This window comes from Rhipicephalus sanguineus, chromosome 3, assembly GCF_013339695.2.
Source record: "Rhipicephalus sanguineus isolate Rsan-2018 chromosome 3, BIME_Rsan_1.4, whole genome shotgun sequence".
NCBI lineage: Eukaryota > Metazoa > Arthropoda > Arachnida > Ixodida > Ixodidae > Rhipicephalus > Rhipicephalus sanguineus.
Genome location: NC_051178.1, coordinates 197487334 through 197510451, shown reverse-complemented (window position 1 = coordinate 197510451; position 23118 = coordinate 197487334).

Here is a 23118-nt window from a genome sequence, read left to right as displayed (position 1 = left end):
ACAGCGGTGCGGGCAAGGAAGCACCACTACTTGGCGAATGCGCACTTTCTTCATCATCTCATTTATTTTATAAGTTTCTTTATTCTTTCTATATGTTCTTCTTCTTTCTTTCAGCTTGCTTTCTTCCTTTATTTCTCTCTTCCTTTCTTTCTTTATCTCTTTCCATATTGCCCTCTCTCCTCCGCTGCCTCCTCCTAAGCCTCACGTCCCTCCTACCCACCCTCACTTTTCTTTCCCACCCCTTTCTATGCTATGCTGCACATGTTTATGCTATGTACGCGTACATGATTTACCCTCTCCCTCCCTCATTTCCTTGCTCTTCACCCTCACATCACTTTTCTCCAACCTCACTTCTCTTTCGCACCTCTTGCTATGCTATACTGTACGTGGTCATGCTATGTACACGTACAATCGCTCTCAATATGACTTGCAACACGGGAGCTCGTGGCATCACGAGTTCAAAGACTGCTCATGGCTTCCACTAGATCTTATTTTCATAACTAAACGCTGCTCTCGCACTCGGGGATGATTCCAGATAAGAAAATATCATTTAGTTGCTGAAATGAAAGCAAGTTGAGGACATGCGCAATCTTTGAACTAATGAGGCAACGCGCTCTCGTGTTGCAAGTCATATTGAGCGCGACTGTACATGGTTTACCCTCTCACTCACTCCATTCCTTCCTTTTCACCCTCACATCACTTCTCACCCTCACTTTCCTTTCCCTTCCCCTTGCTACAGTATACTACGCATGACTATGCTATGCTAGGAGCTGCTTGGCACGTACCAGCTTGCTGTGGCGTATACCCAGCGAGTTTTGTGCGAATGACTATCGACCAAGCTATATCTTAAACAGGTCCGCTGTTAAAAATGCCATCATGTCCACCGCTGCTCGAAGCACGTGGAGTTGGACTTGCGGAACAGTTCGCCCTCGCTCTGCATTGTGCTTGACTCCCGATATTCTCAAATGGTGGAGCGACCAGCCCTGGAAAGCTTTGGCCTCAGATTCGTACCCCCGAGTTTGCGACTTCTACGGCGCCTAAACAATCGCTGCAGACAGAGTAGCTGAGGCAGTGGCTTGAGTATTTCCACGGGTGCACTTTGCGCGCTCACGGTGCTTTCAGCAGTACGCTTCGTGTGTTGTCTGCATCATTTATCCCCTTCCACGTTCATTTGTAGCTCCACAACAGATTCCTGTGCCTTACATGGTCGTTAGAGTACATGCAGAAGTTGTTTATCAAGTTTAAGCCAACAACGGCATCGATGCCTTGACAAATGCGATCTGCACGCTGCCTGTTTTTGCCGACACGCCGTATCGCACAGCCACCGTGTGTACGAAGCGGGAGAAAAGAGCCATCGAGGCTACACAGTAGCCCGCTTCGCCGAAGGCCTCCGATAATTACACCCTCAGTCGCTTTAATTTAGGCCCGAAAAAACGCTGCGCTGGACCACGTGCTTCGCACCGGCCGCCGTGCTGTAAGGGACGGCTCTCCGTTAATCATAGTCCGCCGGCAGACAATTAACTCCACCTTTAGGGAGGCGAGCACGGCACGCAAATGCTTCATATATGTGCGCGAAAATGCACCGCGCGCTTTGCAACTGTATGCACATACTTTGGCCTGGACATCTCGCTCGCACACGAGAACCCAGCATTCCTGCGTGCCTCCGGTTGGCCCTTCGATCGCGCGGCGTTTTGCATACCCTGAGCACCTCACCGCCCTAAAACATTTCCCATTTCCCCCCGCGCTGCCCCGTATCACATCGATTCAGTACTTAAAGGCGAATTGATTACCGTGTGGGTATACTAGCGAGCCTTTTTCCTTGCTTGTGTTCTTTATAACACGAGCACCGCTGGCATGCCGTTACGGCGGTAACGCTCTATTTCTTTATTTCGCTCGTGGTACCCCGTTTCCGCTGTCCCCTGCTTCAATGCGGAGCCCTACGGTTCGTGCTTCCGGCAGCGATTTTCCGTGCGTCCTCGCCTATTTGTCAACACAGCACAAGTGGACGTCGGTACATAAACTCTAGGCATAGCGTGCGCTCTGTTTTTGTCCTTGAGCGTGTTCCAGCCGTTACGCCCTCCTACACCACCTCACTTGATTGCGCTCGGGCACGTACGTGAGACTTGGGCGAAGCGCGCGCGTACCCAATGCCTCCCGAATGATTAGCGGTGCCCACGCAAGTCCGAACATGTTGTTGGCAAAATAGCTTGACAGAGATAGAACACAAGAAACGAAAAATGCAGGAGTTAAGCGGGTTAATGGTCTGGTTGGTTGCTCTGCACTGAGCGACTGGTTAAACTCAGGAAAGGTTAGCAGAAAAAAAAAAAGAGAAGGCAGAAAATCTGTCCGAACTCTATATGCAGTTCTTCCTTTGCTCCTGAAGCTTCTAAGGAACACACTAGCGTTTTATAGCAGTTCGAGATTACGACGGCTACGTCCAGAGAATAAGAATTCTGGTTTCTGAAAGTGGATGGTTGTAAACTTTGTCGCGTGCGATTGTGAGGATATTAACGTGAATGCGTTTCTTGGCTAGGTTGGAGAAAGAGCGCACCCGGCTGATGTCCGCAAAAACCACGTTCGGAAAGCACGTTACCTCTTCCACCAGAACTTATGCTGGCGCAAATAAATGCCGAAGCAACCTACTGAGCCGCGGCGTAGGAGAGGGAAGTTTCTATGACAGAACAGGAAATCCCGCCTCTTAGGAGAGAAGGAAGCACATAGATATAGTTGGCGCACTGTGTAATCGCGCTGGCGCCTGCAACACGCGGCCAATGGTGTAGCATCTACACAGTGAGAGCGCTGTTGTCCGCCGTATCAGTTGGCTTTCAACTCAACTCGGCAACACTACTTTGAAGCACCCCTCCGTGACAGTAACCTAGACAAAGGAAACGCTTTCGGGTTCTCATCTCATAAACAATATGTTTGGGGATCTTCTGTGCACTGTTGCGACCACAGTCGCAAAGAAGGTGGGCAATTATCATTTTGGAGCGCCGTACACGTTCTGGACTTCTGGCCGTTTTGATGACGTACGAGTAGGCATTATTAAACGCAACCCCAAGCCATTAGCGAGAAATCAGTTACCTCCTGTCGTAGTAAAGTAAAGAGTTCCTACTCTGTTTGCGACCTCGAAACATTCATATCGACGAGTATTCTCAATCATGGAACAGTACACAACAGTTCGCTCCGGGAACGTAATAACTAGACGTAAAAATGGGGCGCTCCTGCACGTGCAGATACGGGTGACCAAAGCCGGCCAAATCTCTAACTATCGTGCCCAGCGGCAACTTTTTTGTGTGCCAGCGCCATATGATTGAACGAAGTAGCTGAAAATTGTTCTGTGGGCATGTGCTTTGTGGACACGCACTTGTCCTCATCCTTTATGGAACTTAATTCAGTCATATGGCCAAGAGACACAAAAAACACACAAACTATAGTTAAAGATTTGGCCGGCTGTACACTACACTGTGAAGAGAAGCTGTGCAAAAAAAAATGGCGAAGCTTGCACTAAGCCGCGAAAGGCTTGAAACAGCGAAACTGGATGACTCTGAAGACTAATCTGATTGCTTCTAGTATCCTTCTAGGCCTTAGCTACACTCTAAGAAAAAAAAAGAGTATAGGTGACTCTTTTCGGAGAGTTCTGACTTGCCCGTATACGACTCTCTTTAAAGAGTCACGTTGACTGTCTTGGTGGGTCAGAGTCGGCGCGCTCTAGGAGAATACCGTGACCCTCTAGGAAGATTCGAAGGACTCTTATCCGAAGGATCACATTACCACTTATGAGGGAGTCGGACGTCTCTTGCGCGTAACACTCCTACGGGGGTCAAATGACACACCAAAGCGTCAAGCGACTCCACAACTATCTTAAGTGACTCAATTGACCCATTCTCTACTTTTGCGCGCCTACTGTTGGAAATAGTGAAGTATTCATTTTAAGCAAGTCCAATATTACTTGCCGTAGTGCCCAGCGACTGCAAAAAAAAAAGAATAGTTCAGTTTTAGCATTATTTTAATGAAACTCGTCAAAACAGCAACCTTTTCCAGCAAAGTAATCTAGAAAGCTCGAAAAGATAGTCTGTGCTTTCCAATTAAGCCGTTGACGTATTCCTTATTTACATGCTTGTATGAGTATAGCCAACTAAAATGTGTGACATTGACGTGCATAGTGCCATATGGTGCAAAAAATGCTGCAGAAATCGGCGTCATGTTTCCATATTTATTCCTTATGATTATGAATAAATAAAAAAGTGGTGATGGCTGGAGGCATCAGACTTGTGACTTGCTACGTTGTCGCTCCTGTCCAGCGTGAGCAGCCATGAAAAATGGTACCTGAAAAGCAGAACGTGAGATTATGCGAAAACGGAATTGTAGTAAGAGTTTGCAAAACCTACACAATAAGTGATTTACACAGACGTAATGAAGCCTCACAAAAAACAACAAATGCAAACAGGCATAGTAAGGAACCAAATTTTTTGCCGTTATCGTGTAAAACACAACTTGCAAATAGTAGCTTTTGTAACACGTGACTTGGCGACAAACTTGCAGCACATGATGATGTGAGCCTTTTTGAAACAACAAACGAAATTGGTTTAGGCTCCTTTACGTGGGTGCCACTCACCTCTTTTCCAAGTCGTGTTGTCCAACAAAAGGAAATGTAGGACCGACTGCCTCGTTGACAGGGAGAACGCCGCTGTTGATTTTCCCATCACGAGTGGTAAGGCGCCAGACCACAGCGACACCTTCGTTTCGCCGAGTGTGACTGTCAACAGGAGTGAAGAGGCGGGTAAAGCGATCCGGGATTCTGAAAATAACCAACACGCGCGCACGCACGCACGCACGCATCGCACGCATGCATGCATGCGCGCGCGCGCGCACACACACACACACACACACACACACACACACACACACACACACACACACACACACACACACACACACACACACACACACACACACACACACACACAAACTGATTATATGAATTTAAAACCATCCTTTGTTCAACACACCGTTAATGTACACACATCTAACACGTGTGTTTCGTTTTAAATAATTTCGCAACGAAAACAAATTTTCACGTAAAAAAAGGCGGGAACTTCGATTCGCACTAGGCACTGGCTATGCACGAATGAAAGCACTTCATTTCTGAGAAATCGCTTCAAAATTTGCTTTCAGAATACTGCGGCTTTGCGCCGGCATATTCCAACACCCAAGTGCTTCCTCCGGCAGTCAGGGTCATGTCGTGAGCGGTTACTGACCGCTTTTACAAACTTATCTCGTCCTCAAATACTCAGATAAACACATGCGAGTACGAGCGCCCGAACGACACTCAGCGCTCGAGGACGCCGTCTACGTCGAGATCAAACATGTCATTCGCTGGAATTACCGCACATAGCTTCCACAGTCACGTACACTAGCTCGATTCTGTTATAAAGTCAAACGTCATAGCAGATGTAGGCAAACCACGAAAACAGCAAACAGAAACGAGGGAAAAGAGTGCACGGCGGCGGCCCAACAACGCGCGCCGTCGAAAGTCTCGAACTTTTCTCCTTGCCGGCGAGGCGTGTCCAACTTAAGTGACTACCGCGTACGCGCTGGTAACATCGTACTATGTCTGCATCTTAAACTACCGTCTTTAAGCCAACAAAAATCATTATATATAGTGCGTCTAAGTGTTCTGTACATAGCATTTTTCACGTTCCCGCGTGCGGAAGCATGCTGCACACTCAATGTCGATGGAAATGTCATTATGAAGTAGACTAAAGCACATCTCAAAACGATATCTTGCACCTTCAGCAGTGCAGACACAATGTGCGATCAGCAAACAATGACCCTTGATAATTGTTTACATCGCTCATTTTATGGGAGCATTTTACAGCAACGCGCATAACGGTGTCAACCAACGGTGTCATCCTCAAAAGCGCCGCAGACGCTGGCTGCTGCTCGAAATGGCTGGCAGCCTACTTCCGCTGAGCTGCTGCAGACGCCCAGCTAAATCTGTATAATTAGTACCTACGAAAGCAGTACACTCACCGTTAACAGGCGCACGTTGTCCGTGTCCTCCGCTCCATGAATATTCCGCCCTCCAAGCGTCACTTTGAGCACGGAGCCTGGCGTCACCGCCACCGAAGATGCGCATGTTCGCTCGAACACAAAACTACAAGACAGGCAACTGACGCAACCCTCGCAACCAACGCAACGCATTCCAAAAAACCTGACTGACTCTGTCGGCGAGCCATGGCGCCACGAGGGCGCCGAACGGCAAGCGCGCGATATGTACGGCGTATACGGCGTCGACTTCATCACGGAAGCCAACCTAACGCGCTTCACGAGAGTCTAGTGACTCCTTCAGAAATGCTAACGCTCTTTTTCTGCTTCTAAGTAAGGTGTGGGAGCGGGCTAGTTGATATTCTATAATGCTAAAACTTTAGCGCAAAACGAGCACAGCGTACAAAGAGACGACGAGGCGCTTCTTCCTTCCAAAAGGGGTCAAATAGGGAACCCAAGCTCAAGTTTGCGGCGCGACGACAGCGCCGCGCGGCGGCACTGGAGAGAAGCTCTGGCGCAACTAGGGGCAAGCGCAGCCGACTCAACCTGTTTGTCGGCAGCGGGAACACACGCGCGCGCGCCATGCTCAGTAGGTACGAGAAACATGGGGCGCCGTGTCGACAGCTTGGCACGTTGAACCGAAAGGCTTGTGTGCGAAGCTGCATTTCCACGTTGGCAGAAGCGACCCCGTGGAAGCGCAAGCGAGGTCCGAAGCATTGCGGTGTCGTGGCCTGCCACAACATCGCAGACAGCACCAAGGCACGCGATTCACGTGTGAAGCTGTATCGGCTCCCTGGCATGTCGCACGCAAAATAAAGGCGGCAAGCGCGGATAGCTGACAGCGCTGTTTCGCCTTCCATTTCGGCTGTCTGAGTTCATCACTTTCGTTCGTTTCGACTACCTGAATCAGTACGTAACGCGGCGCATGCACGCAGCAACTACAGTAATGATTACTCGCTGTCTTCTCGCATTGTGAAAGTCCAGTTACGGTTGTAGGTGAAACAACTTTGTGTTTTGATTCCCCGTGTTCGAGAGACCTACCCGTCGTTCTTGAACGTTCACACTGGCGTTATACCGTTAGCTTTGCGCGGTTGGTTGAATTTAACTGAACTCGGCACATTGTCAGAACTTCGGCTCCTGCAATTCACGCGCTGGGAAGGCTGATTTATCACGCCGCAACGGACGTCTGTGCATTTTCAGCAAGCTTTGACATCGTTCTGCAGGTTTGCTTTGTTTTTGTCACTTTATTAGGGTGATAGATAGTTAAGCCAGAGATTTTATGAATAATCAGAAAACCGAAAGTGCTCGACCGGAAGTGATTGAAAGAGAAACAAGAGTGGTGTCATCCTGTGCTCGCGTTGCTAGTAATTACAAGAGGATTGAAAGTTAGCAAAATAATCATTCTCCGCAGCTGGAATCAGAACCCGAGTTTTTCAAGTTACGCGTTCGTTCATTTCTCACTAATTTATTGCTGAGAACGCGATCCCAAGTACTTTTTTTGTATTTGTGCACTACATTTAGCAGTGGGAGCGCAAGCGCAGCTAGCGTCCATGGCTTCGGATGTGCAGGATTTTCTTCAACCGCAGCCATCAAACAAGTACAATTAACTGACAATGTTTCACTATTGCTTGCTATCAAATTGACGTTAAAATTTTCTAACAAGGGAATTTACCAAAATTGCACTGCTCAGAGCATCCCCTTATTTCCAAAAACTTGCACATGTTTACGCAGTTGCTATCACCGCACTGTTAGGGTACCAGAGTCGAGATACACCCCTCAATATCGCAGTACACGTCTCTTCAAAGAATCTCAAGATACGTAGGTGAATGGCACACTTTTTCTTGCTTTCCCGTAACTTTCTTACCAAGTCCGAGGAAAACAATCCGCCGACCTTTGCTTTCCATTGTATGAAGCTACATTGCGTGCGGAGACAATACGACCGCGGAACTTAGCCGGGCACCGTTCGCTCCAGCGCTCGTCATCGCAAAGGTCCTTTATTTCCTTCAGACGACGTTTCCTCTGGAAGCGAGTTGCGGTCTGATTGTGTGCGGGCAAGAAGGCGGTAGCGACGGGAAGAAAAAGGAAACCCGCAATAAAGCTGACCGCATAACGGCGCCTTAGAGATTTCTTCATTTCTTGGATCGATCTTTTTGTTTTTCCTGTGTACTGTCGCACTTGTCGCAGTCTTACGGAAGCTTCCAGTTCGGGCTCCTTTTCATGTGGGAATATCGCTTTTTTTTCTTATATGCATGTAGCCAGATTCTTCATTGGCATGCTTCCGTCTTCGCCAGCCATCTTCCTTATTAGATGTCGCGCGACGTGGTCTTCTACGCGACAGGAACACTGGTCTCGGTGATAGACTAAAAGAGAAGCTACAAGAATCGACGCATGACTGGGAGACGTCACACAGCGGGGATATTGTCAGAACTGACCGTTCGCTGTTGCAGCTCCGTTCCTTCTTTTCGCTCGGGCGTTCCCTGGCTGCGATCATCCCGGAAACGGCTTCCTCATCGGCGATCGCCTTTAGTGGTTCGGAGCCGTCGTCATTCCGTCTGGAATGCTGCTCCGCTTCCGAAACATTGAAAAGAGATCCAAGCGGCGTGGTCAGAATCTAGACACGGAGAGCACACAGAAACTCGAAGAAAAAGTAATAATCGCGGAGGCAGAGATCACATTCTGTCTCACTTTTGTTTTTCCCCCTGGCCTCTATTTGCGACGGCCTACTTTTCAATTTCGCCAGAACTTTTCTTGCTGCGGGTCTGAGGCTCGGTTCAAAAGTTTTACGGATTCTAGTCGTGTCTCCACTTTGTAAGTTTGCCTCTTTTTCCCTTGTTAGCATTTTCAATTACTTTCTATTATTCGATAAAACGCCTCACTCAGAAGTTTTCCGAATTCGCCCTCTTTTTTATTTCTTTTGGCATTCGAAAGCTTAAGTGCGCTACTTTTCGTTTTTACTTCTTAACTTGATCGTATTTTCAGTTCTTGTTCGTAACTTTTCGCGTCTTCAATTGCATTACTGTGTACGCAGTTTTCGTTTTAGCGATGGGATTTTTATTACAGCAGCCACGTTCCTCATTTTGGTCGCATTCTGTCCCCATGTTTACGCCGAACACGTGATGAGGAAACTAAGTTATTCACTAATTTTTCTCCTGAAATTATGTGAGCGATCGCAAAGAAATCTGTGATTAATGTGTGCACTTGAATTCGCTTGAGTCACACACCATGAAAATCTTTTTCAATGCAGTTTCTTTGCACTATATTGAGACTCAAGAGCCAAGGTGACCAGCTAACAGTGCTTTAAGGGCAGATAAGTAAGCACACGTGCGCATACTGTATTACCCTGTACGTAGACTCGCACATTACCGCGTAATTTCGTACGACGACATACAACAATTGCACGAAGCTAGTGGCGATTTTTCAAAAGGGCAGTTCTGTATTTTATCGCGCCTGTCATTAAGTGCGCAAATGCAAGGGACAAGAATCAGAACATGCACGAGTCACCATTCGATGATCAAATTCTGCGCCGGCCAGAATTACTTTTCTAACCATGCTTTCGACAAATTAACCGGATAAGATAAAGGTATTCAGTGAAAGCTCACAGGGACCTTAGTGCATTCCCCTGAGATGACCCGAAGGCGAAAGCAATCTTCTTTCTCTTCTCAGTCGATTCTATTGACCCCGCCCCCTCCACCTCCCCGTAAGCTTTCTGCGCCAATCGGGGTTTCGCACTGCCTACGATATCGGAAGCATTGGACCTTACGTGGTTCTGCACCTTACGTGGTTTTGCATTGCCTCTGTGCTAGGCCCATCTTTGACCAAGCGACCATGACATGAGACGATGTCATCATGTGACGTCACGTTATGTGACGTCATGATGACGTCGTAAATTCTGGCGACTTGTGATGACATGAAGACACCGTGTGGTGACGTCACCACATAATGATGATTTTTTGCATCACTCGTGTTAACGCCGCCGATGCCGATGGTCCACTTTCGCGTTTGATGAAGCATCTAAGGCTTTCGCCTTAATGTATACGACGCTTTGCACGCGACATAATGCGAACCACCACCGGTACCATGCGAGAACGCAAATCTACGCGTGTAGCCAAAAGTATTTATTGCGGGAGACACCACCCACTTGCATACTGCGAGACACGGAATAGAGAGTTTTCTAATAGGGCCCCGAACATTTTGGGGGCCCAAGGATATAGCATCGAGGCCAATGCGCATGCGCGAGAGCCAAGCAGCGTTTGGGCTTTGCGTTGGGGACGCTATTTTTCGAATTTAGCGGGAGCCCCAGAGCCAGCTCCAAAATCTTTGTGTCAAACACACTGGCGGCACCCACTGAAGGGACGGCTCTCTGCGTGCACTAAATTGGGCTCGAGACGCGGTAATGCATGAAGTTGGCAAGCTAGCAGGGTCTCAACTAATGTGTGTAATGAAGACTGGTTCACTAGACGTCGTTGATCTCGAATTCGATAGTCGATTTCTTGGCTCGTAGGCATAACGGGGAAATTCTTCGGCTATGCAAGAACGACGTCGTTTTCTTTCTTTCTTTTTGAAGAAAATGTCGCCTTGAGCAAGACGCAATCGGTATGCGCAATACCCTATTCGAAAACTCCTTGCTCCTGCGTGCCCCAGCGACGCTGACACCCGCAAAGCTCTTTGGGGCCCCAAGCTTATGGGGCCCCAATTCGAAAACTCCCTAAGATCATTGGAAGGTGTCAGGCGATCGACCAGCTCATCCTCGCGACTCTCTTACTCTGCAGTCTCACCAGTATTAGAAACGGCAGAGCGTTCGTATGGACTAAAGGCCTTCGAGTGTTGCCTGTAAAGCAATCTCCACGGCATACTCACAAGGTCTGCGGAGAAACCAAAAGATAGGCAACGCAAAAAGGTGTACATGCGAGATAAGAAGGGTTTGTGCGATAAAAATATACTTATACGATGTGTATAAGCAACACTGTGGCTACTAAAGACGCCGCCCACAATTATATTAATAAGATTCGTTAAGGCTACTACTCTTTTTTTTTTATGGGCAAGTGAGCATGACCGAATAGCCGAGGTAGGAAACACGAAAAATACACCAATTAAACTTTGTAGCTGTCACACGTAACTTCGTGCCAAAGGTAACAGTCAAACTTCGGAATCAAAATTAGTGCATTATTTTCAACTGCGGCTTTACTCATCGCAGTTCTGTATTAAAGTTTAAACACACTGTCGTGCATACTGATGTTGTGTCTAGCGAAGAAAAACAAGCCCTTAAGGTTCCCCTTCTTTCGTTCATACTAGTATTACGTAAGACACAGGGCTGATACATTTCTAGCGCTGAAACAGAGTAGCGCACTTATGGGTCAAAAGATTTCACTGAACGTAACAAATTAGCTATGCGCACGTCTGTAATGTGGAGAAAGGCATTGGTCTTGGTTTCGAACCCCAAATCTGGGCCAAGTTTTTATCATTCATGAAGCTTTCTGTACGGGAAGCCCTACGGCTTTACTTCGCAGCTTCCTACTCCAGTATCAGGCGGATAACGATGCCTTCTCAAGGCTTTTACTGTGAGTGAGAGTTTGCGATTAGCATTCAGCAATAGCAATCTTCAAAACATTACTAAGCTCACAAGCTGTCGCCGCTGTCATAATTGAGACCTGACTTCTAGCGCTCATTTGTTAGAAAGACAGCAAATTTTCATTGCTTTAGTACATACGTGCAGTTAACCTTGTGGTTCATAACTAAAGCAACGCGAATCTGTAAACTATACAAGCGGTCATAAAAACGTTTTGCCAATTTCCTCTCTAATAACTGCCGTCATTTATCATGCAGTGTTGCGTAGTCAGAATATTAAACTAATGATCCCAGAAGTCTGTTTTCTATCTTTCTTTTTTCAGATGTCAACTTCTCCGTTCCGCTTCCTCAATTGCCGTCTGGTTCTACACTCTTACTGAACGAAAGCGCTCATGCACAAAATGTCTACGGGTTTTTCCTACATTTTTGCATTTTTATGACTGAAGCCCAGATAACCACACCTTAAAAAATAATGATCTAGAAAGCTCTAAATTAAGTCAGACTCAAAAGCGAAGCCAGCTAGCTAAACGCAAGGTCAGCCCTGGAAGCGCGTACCTCGGCACGCAAAAAAGGAGGGAGGGCAGGACCGCCTCTTTCCTAGGACAAGAAAACATCAACGAAGCGACGCTCCTTGTTATGGAGATCTGCGCCAAGGAACGCGACTCCGCGCAGTCTCATTCGCCGCGACCGGTGCCTCGGAGACGTGATAAATGAGCTCGGTTGCAGTGCCCTTAAGCCCGCCGCTACGTGAGATGCGTTGAGGCAAAGTCCGTGATGATACTTTAAATAATGCTCGGGCCTATATAGTTCACCACGAAGAACTTACAATTTCCTTCCGTTGGACAAATTTCTTCCCTTTTCACTTTTCTTTCTTCATACGCGCCCCGTACGAGGGACAAACAACAAAAAACATCAAGAAAAATAGATTCAAGAAAGTCTCACTCCCTTCGAGAATGAACCTGGTTCATCGTATTTAGAATAACCTGCTTATGCCGGCTTCGCTGCTTAGCATTAATCTTTCACCAGTCCAGCTCGTCTGTGTTTCCTGGAATCGTAAAAGCGAGAGTGAAAAACTAACAGAACGGTAGTGCGGGCTGGAGCGCAATGTTTGGAAAGGCTGAAAGAAATTCGCACGGAATATATACACGCCACAAAAATAGTTAATGAATAAAGCTCGTCGCAGTAACTCCGCAGAACATTTATGAAGTACTTAGTGTCAGCATAATTCCTGGGGCAACGTTGACGTTCTTGCCGTTATCTCAACTCACTTTTTTATTGCGAACCACTTATTGTTAAAGGTAAAGTTCCATAGAGTGATACTACATTCTATGGTCCCACCGGCTCCTATGAATGTGTCTCAGGTAAAGTTCCATAGAGTGATACTACATTCTATGGTCCCACCGGCTCCTATGAATGTGTCTCAGTTTTTATAAACGTTAAATGCTGTGCACAACTCTGCCTTTCTAAAAGGAATAAAAAATCAGTTTCTGTTGATGCAACGAATTTCATCGGTGAACACGCAAGTTTCACAAATTCATCACCCACTCTGAACGCACTACGAAGAAATCACCACTCTCTAATAATAATTGCTGGGGTTTAACGGCCCAGAACCACGACATGATTATGAGAGACGCCGTAGTGGAGGGCTCCGGAAATTTCAACCACCTGGGGTTCTTTAACGTGCACCTAAATCTCAGTGCCCCTAAATCACCAGTCTCTGACGATGAACACGACCATATGGAATATCGTTTCTGTGATCCTGGAATGATAGCTTCATATTATCAGAAGAAAAATGGTTACTATGCGCACAACACCGTCTTAGCCCATATGCAACAGCCTTCTAGCGAATGGCCTACATGAAATGTGCTTCACGAATCTCAGAATCTGCACCACGAATCAAAGTCTGCATCGGAGGAACAAAAGCAAAATAGAACAAGCAATAAAACGCGAAAACACAAATTCTAAAATGCGCAGGTTGCGGGATGATTCAATGTAGAGAAGAAACGGCTCCCACCTGTACATTGTCAGAAGCACACGAGTCTGATATCCAGGGGCAGTTGTAGTCGACGCACTCCTTTGACTCACAGTATAGTTAGGTTTAGTCGTCTAACGGTGATAACACTACATGACCATAATGTAACGAAGAAGAAAAAAAGGTGTATAGAGACGGACTGAGTAAACACAGCGGTGATTACCTAAATAGATACCCTTTGAATCGGCTGCCTGTAATACCATTTGCGGTATGATTTTGGACACAGTTGTTTATACACTCTCCCGCAATTATCGCGCGATAGGACCGATACAGCCAAGTAAACAGGGCCTCGGTTCTTGGTCCTATCGCATACAATTGCTCTTTGTAAATCTACAGTACCTCAGTTGCATCAGAGTGCAACATCTACAAACGATATCTGCATTATATCTGCCGCCTGTAACATCTGTACTGGTCCTGCTGCAAATAGGACGAATGCGCGTACGTCATCGACTGCTCGAACGAGCGGTCAAAGCGTCCTGCACACAGGCGACATCTGGAACGAGAATACAACGCAAAATAGGCCAGCGCCGCCCTATCCCAGTGGCACGTCTAACCATCTAGATGTAATTAACTGCAACATCGCGGTAAGTTATGAGCTTGCCTTATTGTTTCCTAGCGAAGAGGGGCAGACGCGGGCTGCGGCGAATGTGCCTTCTGCGTCGTCAAAACGGCAACCGGTATCGTAATTATCGTTACAGAAAGAGTCTGCCAGACAGTGTAATGCACTGAGAGTAAAACTGGTAGTCGTCTATGGATCACCAGTTCTTGTCAGGATTAATGCACATTTCGAACGCCGGAACGAAAGTACGACTTGGTGCCGCAAATGTGTATGCTGTTACAAGGAATTACCTGCCCGACCTGCTTAATCGAAAGCTGTCGAAAGTTGGCCGGTATTTCGAAATATCCTTTTTTAAATGCGAAGCATTTCTTAGCGAACTTCTGCGACTTTGAGCGTATCTATCTATCTATCTATCTACCTATCTATCTATCTATCTATCTATCTATCTATCTATCTATCTATCTATCTATCTATCTATCTATCTATCTATCTATCTATCTATCTATCTATCTATCTATCTATCTATCTATCTATCTATCTAGCCGCCTACGACTTTGTGCTCTCCTGGTCGCTTGGTTAATCGAATGTGCACCAAAATTGGTATGGCGTAACATGACTGTATGACGAACATAAATGACGAGTCATAACATGAAAATCATGACACGCATGTCATGTACAGCATGATTTACATGCTACGCTCATGGTGCGCTGGCGGCCGTTTCGCTAGCTTGATATACACCAAAATTGGTATCTTGTGACGTGACTGTGTGACGAACATAAATAACACGAGTTAACATGAAAATCATGACACGCATCTCATGTACAGCATGACTTACGTGTGACGCTCATGGTGCGCTGGCGGCCGTTTCACTAGCTTTATATACACCATAATTGGTATCTTGCGACGTGACTGTGTAACGAACATAAATAACACGAGTTAACATGAAAATCATGACACGCATGTCATGTACAGCATGACTTACGTGCCACGCTCATGGGGCGCTGGCGGCCGTTTCGCTAGATTTATATACACCAAAAGTGGTATCTTGTGACGTGACTGTGTAACGAACATAAATAACACGAGTTAACATGAAAATCATGACACGCATGTCATGTACAGCATGACTTACGTGCCACGCTCATGGGGCTCTGGCGGCCGTTTCACTAGCTTTATATACACCAAAATTGGTATCTTGTGACGTGACTGTGTGACGAACATAAAACACAAGTTAACATGAAGATCATGACACGCATGTCATGTACAGCATGGCTGACGTGCCACGCTCATGGGGCGCTAGCGGCCGTTCGCTAGCTTGATCTACCCCGAAATTGGTATTGCGCGACGTGACTGTGTGACGAACATGATAACAGGAGTTAACATGAAAATCATGACACGCATGCCATGTACAGCATGACTTACGTGCCACACTCATGGCGCGCTTGCGGCCGTTTCGCTAGCTTGATCTACCCCGGAATTGGTCTTGCGCGCCGTGACTATGTGACAAACGTAAAAACACGAGTTAACATGAAAATCATGACACGCATGTCATGTACAGCATGACTTACGTGCCACGCTCATGGGGCGCTGGCAGTCGTTTCGCTAGCTTGATCTACCCCGAAATTGGTATTGCGCGACGTGACTGTGTGATGAACATGATAACACGAGTTATCATGAAAATCATGACACGCATGTCATGTACAGCATGACTTACGTGCCACGCTCATGGTGTGCTGGCGGCCGTTTCGCTAGCTTGGTATACACCGAAATTGGTATCTTGCGACGTGACTCTGTGACGAACATAAATAACACGATTTAACATGAAAGTCATGACACACATGTCATGTACAGCATGACTTACGTGCCACGCTCATGGTGCGCTGGCGGCCGTTTCTCTAGCTTGATCGACCCCGAAGTTAGTATTGCGCGACGTTACTGTGTGACGAACATAAATAATAGGAGTTAACATGAAAACCATGGCACGCACTTTCCTCAATGACATGCAAGACGATATATGCAGCTCTTTGCTGGCTGCTTCGCATTACATCGATTCCCACAATGCGTTGGATCTGCCGGCTTTTTTTTTGTGCTATCCAGTGAGCTTCGCTGGAAAGTTCCGGTTAGGTTGGACGGATTGCCGAAGGGGAAATGTCCATAATTTCTGGCTATGCATTGCCATCGTAATTGGCAGAATTAGTGCGAATGTGACTGGCCGACGCCGGTAAGACGGACGGACATTCGTACGCGAAATCAACAGCATCTCCGGCGAATAAGTGTGAGGGTCCTGCGGTTGCATTCGCATTAACTGCTACTAATCGCCTTTGCGGTGCAGTTTGGGGCTGTTGTAAAATGACCACTACAGCTTTTCTTTATTTTTCTACTGGCATTATTCGCATTTGAGAACTTTTCCTAGAGTTAAGCTACGAAACATCTACTTTGTTGCAACATTAGGCCGACTGGACGAGCGTTAAAATAAGCCCGTGAATTCGCATCATTCTCCCATACTTCCTCCACTCCCATATTTCATTGACACGTGTAACAGTAAATAAAATTTCTCTCCTGGCTGCACGTTTTTTTTCTTTTCTTGAAGTACCACTGCATTTTGAATATTAAGGCACGAAAATCAAACAGAAACTGGCAACAGCAATTTCGTGTTAGGCTGATGTAGCGTGAAAAAGGACGAGCTGCTTCGAGCTACACCAGCTTAACAAAACTAAAAAAAGAGTAAGAAGCTATCCCAAACCGCTACTCTTCTAAGCGATTTCTCTCTCCTCTCTGCACATCTCTAGGACTCTGCGCAGAAAATTCGGCGTAGAACTTGAGCAGACATTCCAATGCGCAAGATACCCAAGTGCTGCCTAAGTCGACTTTGCTAGCTTTTATCTTTGTTTCATTCACACCACTTTCTAAATGGTTTTAAAAATTAATGCGTTAGCGCACGGGGTTCTATGTGTAATGTTATCCGCTGTTCTCGGGATGAAAAAATGTAGCGCGCGAGCACGCGTGAAACATATCAGGTCGTTTCAAGTATACAAGACCGTGTAACGTGAAGTCCTCTTTTCTTCACTCGTATTTTCTTTCTCTTCCTAAAACTAAAAGGCATGCGTGCGATCAATACAAACGACCTGCGACGCTACCGAGACGAAATGGTTTCTTTTTTTTTTTTTCGGCGCAAACATTTTTCACAGCATCGTGTGCATCTGGCGCCTTATAACCCTAGCGTTTCTATCTTGTTTTTTTTTTTTTTCTGTGGTGCGTGAGTCATTTTTAAGTCAGTCGTGGTTAGGAGATGTTAGCTCCAAACCTGATACCGCACATTTCGTTTCGCGTTAAATAATGCACAAAATGAGCACAAGTTGGCAAAAGTTTTCAGACTTCGCTATAGAAGACCTCACTTTGCCTCACATACTTTCCATTCTATGCGACTCATTTTTGTTATATTATGTCATCACTGCCCGAGTCTTTCGTCTATAGTTGTTTGTTGAACATTCCAAGGAAAGGCTAAAATGAAAAGAAACAGGTGCTGTATTCTTTATTTCTGTGTACTTTATTAACGCGATAGCGTTAGAGAGCTCGTATCGCAGAAATTCCGCCATCGCCGTCGGCACAGTTCGTTCTGAGCGAAAAATCATCATCTTGTCCGTGACCGAAAAATCGAAACAGCTGCAAATAAAATAATAAAAATGTTGGGTCCGAGTGAGATTCGAACCCAGGCCGTCTGCGTGGCAAGCAGGTGTTCTACCACACAGCCACGCCTCTGCTTGGAGCTGCACTGAAAGTAACTTTCATGCTTCCCAACAATACGCGTCCTGTATACAGGTGTCACAGTATGAGATGTAATATTGCAGTAATATTGCGTGGTACAAGCGTACATTGCCATCGAGCGTCACACCATGTCAACATCATAACGACTTGGTGGTTTAAAGACAGCCACCCATTACAAAATGCACACACATTACTGCGCGTATTCCCTTAAGACCACGTAGTGGGTGCATCGCAACTTCGAAAGTGTTTCTCGCGCATAATTGCTCCTGGTTTAAACCATGCTACCCATTACATAAGGCACACACCTTAGTGCGCGCATTCTGTTAAACACTCGCAGTATTCGAAGTGCGCAGTACGGGCAGGCTATCGCTATCGCGTTCAACTCTTAAAGGCGAAGCTTAAGACTCCCCCATTTTTTTTACTGTTGCGTCGTTTTGCAGTCCAGTGCTGCTTCGGGCTACCACACGCCATCGTTACAAGTACGTACTTCATATATATGTCGTTCCAGCAACACCCTCCTATAAATACTGAGTTGAGTTATGATCGTCTAAGCAAGGTTCCCTGTGTAAAACGCGAAAACTAGTGCAATTACCAAGAGAGGATGCCTCTTTTATTTTTTATTCGGAACAGTCGCCTCCCCAGCTATTTTCTGCTTATTCTTTTCCACCCCGAATGATGATACATCTTTAGTGTAGTGTTTCTTACCTCTCTACTTTGTATTATGCACCTCTTTTTTTATTGAAATAGAAAGCAAATGAAGGAGTTGTCGCCATTCTTTGGCGACGGCTCCCCCTTTCTACTTGGTCCTTAGGATAAAAATAAAATTTAAGAAAATAAGAATATATATACGTATGTGCAGTCCTGCATTTGGTGAGTTAAAAAGTTCTTGTAAAGCAGTACACATACAAGCATGGTGCACAGTTTCGATGCACAGCCGTCAGAACGCCCCGCAGCCAGTCCTGGACCTGCTTGGACTGCCACCAGCGCCATATGCCAGCGCCGAGAAGTGTCGGTCGGTATGTTTGCCGCGGTTGACGATAGCTGGGGCTGTCGACAGTGAGCGCACTCTCTCCGCCGGTCAGACCACTGATCTCCACTAGTAATGGAGGTCAGTGGGTCAGACACAGGCGAAAGACAAGTCAACCAGTCAGATCGAGCCGCGCTCAAGCTATCGTCAGCTGGCGCAAACATACCGAGATACGCTTTGCGGCGCTGCCGTCAGTCCAAGCCGGTCCAGTCCAGGGTGCGGAGCGTTCACGTTAAGCGTGCTGACGGCTGTACGGTTCACTCAATACCCATCACAAGTATCAGCGTCTTCAAAAAATTAAAAAAAAAGACGTTGAAGTACTTTCATTGCTTTGTGATTTCTTCCTGGTGGCCATTGGCCTGCATTTCGCTAACTAAGACGTTCTCCGAGTCCAGCAAGTGCAGTTCCTGTTCGAATCGCTGTCTGTTTGCGACGTGCTTGGGACAGTCGAGCAACAAATGCTGCACGTAATCATTCCTCTCACCCCATGCTGAGCGCCTCTTCCTAAAAAACGCTCGCAACAGCGCGGGGAAGGAGTTCGGCGGTTTGTCAAGAAATATTGCAAGAGTACAATTATGGCATTTCTCGAGACCATCGTAGACCATCGTGTTATGTTGAGCTTTGGAGGAACGAAGGACTGCCCAACAGGGAGGCCCTAAACGTGATAGTCAGCAAAGAAATACACTGCCGTGCAAGCCAGGTATAGTGCAAATCAGTCAGATCTAGAATCTTCAAGTGTGTTCGTATTTTTAGCACCCTTTCAATGGCTCCTGCAGCACAGTTCTTCAATGATAAAGCTAGCATTGTTAAATTCGATCATTGGGCTTCACAGTTTTCGAGTGTGATGAAATGAAGAAAGAAGCCAAGCTCAACAATTTACGTGTGCTGAAAGGAAGCATACTTGAAATTACAGTGCACGCTTTTGTAAAATCGGCTGGCCTCAGCAAAGCACTGTTCCTCCCGAGAAAGTGTCTGTAAAGTGCTTTCTCTGCTCTAAAGCTCCGCCTTATTTTCAGACTTATCACTGGAACCACCGTGCGGTTAATGTTAGAGAATACTTTAGTGCAAAAGGCAAATCGTAATAAATGTTCACTGACCGACCAGTTTATGTGCGGTGTCTCTGCCTCATGTACTCCGAATGTGAGGAAATATGATGTCGAGTGGTTCGTGATTCCGACAAGGCGAGAAACAACTTTATCAAAGTAAGGCTTCTTGGTTGCTGGTTACTGTGGGTGAAGCCCAAGGCCCCACTAAAGGTATCCAGACTGTGTGGGAGCAAGGCCTTATGGCACTTAGGCCGAGATATCTCGCCATCATAGATCTAAAATCACATTTTTCATGGCTACATAGTTTCTAAAGAATGGAAACCCATAGCCACTTTTTGATGCGATCATTGTGACGAACAACGTGGGCTCGAATGGTGAGCAAGTTATACAGTACTCCCAACCACATCATTTTTATCTTTATTTGATGTCTGCTGGGATTTGTGTGTGATGTTGACACCTTGTAGTGGCTAAACTGTTGATCGCTCATAAATGCTGCAACCACGAGAAAAAGTTGGATTGAGATTTGTTTCAAGCTTCACAATATGTCTCTAGGTGAGGCGTGAATGAAATGCCCCCAGCAGAGGCGTCAGATGCGAAGGGCTCGCCCCTCCTTATCCCAGGGCGTATACTATACCAGCACCAATTAGGGCTGCATTTTGTTTTAGGCATGTATAGTAATGCCGGAATGAACGTTGCACACAAGTCCCAAATTTTGATCACAGGAATGAAAGGTTTCATTTGTGTACCTCACTCTCAATGGACCGTAAATCCGGCTTTGCCTAGACCCAGCCAACTAAACAGCTGGTTTCAATAAAAGTACATTCCTCCTCCGCCTCCTGGCGCTTACCGTCCCAAAACCACGATATAATTATGAGAGACGCCGTAGTGGAGGGCTCCGGAAATTTTGACCATCTGGTGGTCTTTAACGTGCACCTAAATCTAAGTACACGGGCCTCTAGCATTTTCGCCTCCATCGAAAATGCGGTCGCCGCGGCCGGGATTCGATCCCGCGACCAGCGGGTCAGCAGTCGAGCACCGTAACCACTAGACCACCGTCGCGGGTGATCTCTCGTATTTTGAAGCTTTGCTTAAGTCTTTGAAGAGAAAGTGCACAATTAGTCGAATAGCTTTTCTTACAACAGACGACACTTGTCCGCAGTATGTTATGGAAAACCGTGATCATGATTTCCCATGTATGGGCACTGTGTCTGCGCGTGTATGGTTTTTCTTTGCTTGCCTAACTTGCAGCATGTCGTACCACCGGGGCTAAATTTCTACTTTTCTTAAATACATTATCTGTCTGCACTTGCTACTCTTGCGGATGTTAACATGTTATTTACCGTCTTTTTTTCTTCCTTTTGCACAAGAATTTTTTTTTCGAATAACCGCAAATAATATTCAGTATTCGATTCTCTAGCAGTTACCTACGCAGACATGTCATCCTCACCTGCAGAAGGTTATACATCATCCCAAAAGGGTAAAAGAGACAGATGGGGATAAGGATGTGTGTGCCAAACTTAGTGGCCGCCTAATCACGGTGTTTGCTGCCACTCGACTGCAGATCCTGGGATTAGAGTCCGTAATTGTAACGTCTACCCACGCGAACCCTTTCTAATTGCTTCAGTAAATCGAAGAACCGCTGACGCCACCGACAAGCCTGCTCTTGTGTTCACGCAGTTCTGTTGCCGAAAGAAATCATCACGGGCGAGAACTTTCGACTTAGCAAGCACGCTGCGGCGATAGATTGATCGCTGACGCGAAACTGCTGGCCACAATGCGATAGTAGTAACGATAGCATTTTGGACGCCAAAGAGCCCGACTCACATCAAATGTGCTGGCGTTGCAAATGCTAACAAGACACCAATGAGGAACGGTCACTAAAACAGCCGTAGTTGATTGCGTAGGCGTTACAGGGGCCAGAGGTGTTATAATGAGTAGGGCTCAGTAGGTCGAATCCTCTGTGCCAACCTCGAGAACGCCTCAATATTATGTAGTGTATACGCTACGCTGCGAAACGAAGAAAACTGAAAGCCTGCGGATTTCTAGAGTTGCGTACGATATTTGTGCCTATTTGTTCTGCATGTCCATCCTGTTGCACTTCGCAAAAGCAGTTCGCCTCATACTTTTGCTGCCGTCAGCTTTCGCTTTCTTTGTTCCATGAAGTGAAAGTGGACGGTGCTCTCAAATACCTTCATATACGTCAATATTAATGAGGACTAACAGACAAAAATGCCAAGGAAAGTAGAGGGGATGTTATTTGTAGTAATTAACATATAGATGTGAAGAAAGTAAAGTGGACGAAAAGATGGCGCACGTCAAGGCATATGAAGGCGTATGGTAACGGAACGGTAAGAGCCACACTAGTGGCTAATTCCATTGGGAGAACAGAAGCAATCAAAAGCACGCTGAAAGTGCTCTCTTCATAGCTGGCGCGTTTCAGTGGTCGAACAGTAGTAGGAGCACTGTCATGCAGTGGTAGAGGGAGACCGCTTTTGCGGCGCCGAGACCAGCCAGGGGCAGTTTGTAGTGCCCTCGCCTGAAAAGCGGAGTAGACGCAGTACGACGAGAGCCACGTGACTTTTAAATGTCACACTCTCCTTATTTGTTCTAATTTTGCTTCAGCCAGCGAGCGCGGCGGCAATGGTAGCAACCATGTGTAGTTTACACCACTGACGTTGGCCGTATTGGGGCCGTTTGTACGGGTAGCAACGATGACGGCTACGAAGTGTACTCAGCTACGTTTGCTGGATGCGTCGTTGCACAAACGTAGTATGTAACTGAGAATTAGGATAATGGCGAACGTGTGGCTGCAACATTTCACGCGTATTTTGCTGCTGCCCCACATAGGTTGCAGGGGCTTGGAATGTTTTGATCACAGGGTATATTTCTCCGCAATCGTCACCCTCTCACCTGCTCTTCGGAAGCGTGCCGCATTCCAGTGGCACATCGAGTGGCCCTGCTCTCAGTGCTCTGCCCCCCACTCCTCATTGCACGACGCCCCTACTCCTGTTCTCTCAATGGAATTAGCCATAGGAAGATTATGAGAATGGTAGAATGTAAGATACGCTCCGAGTAAGC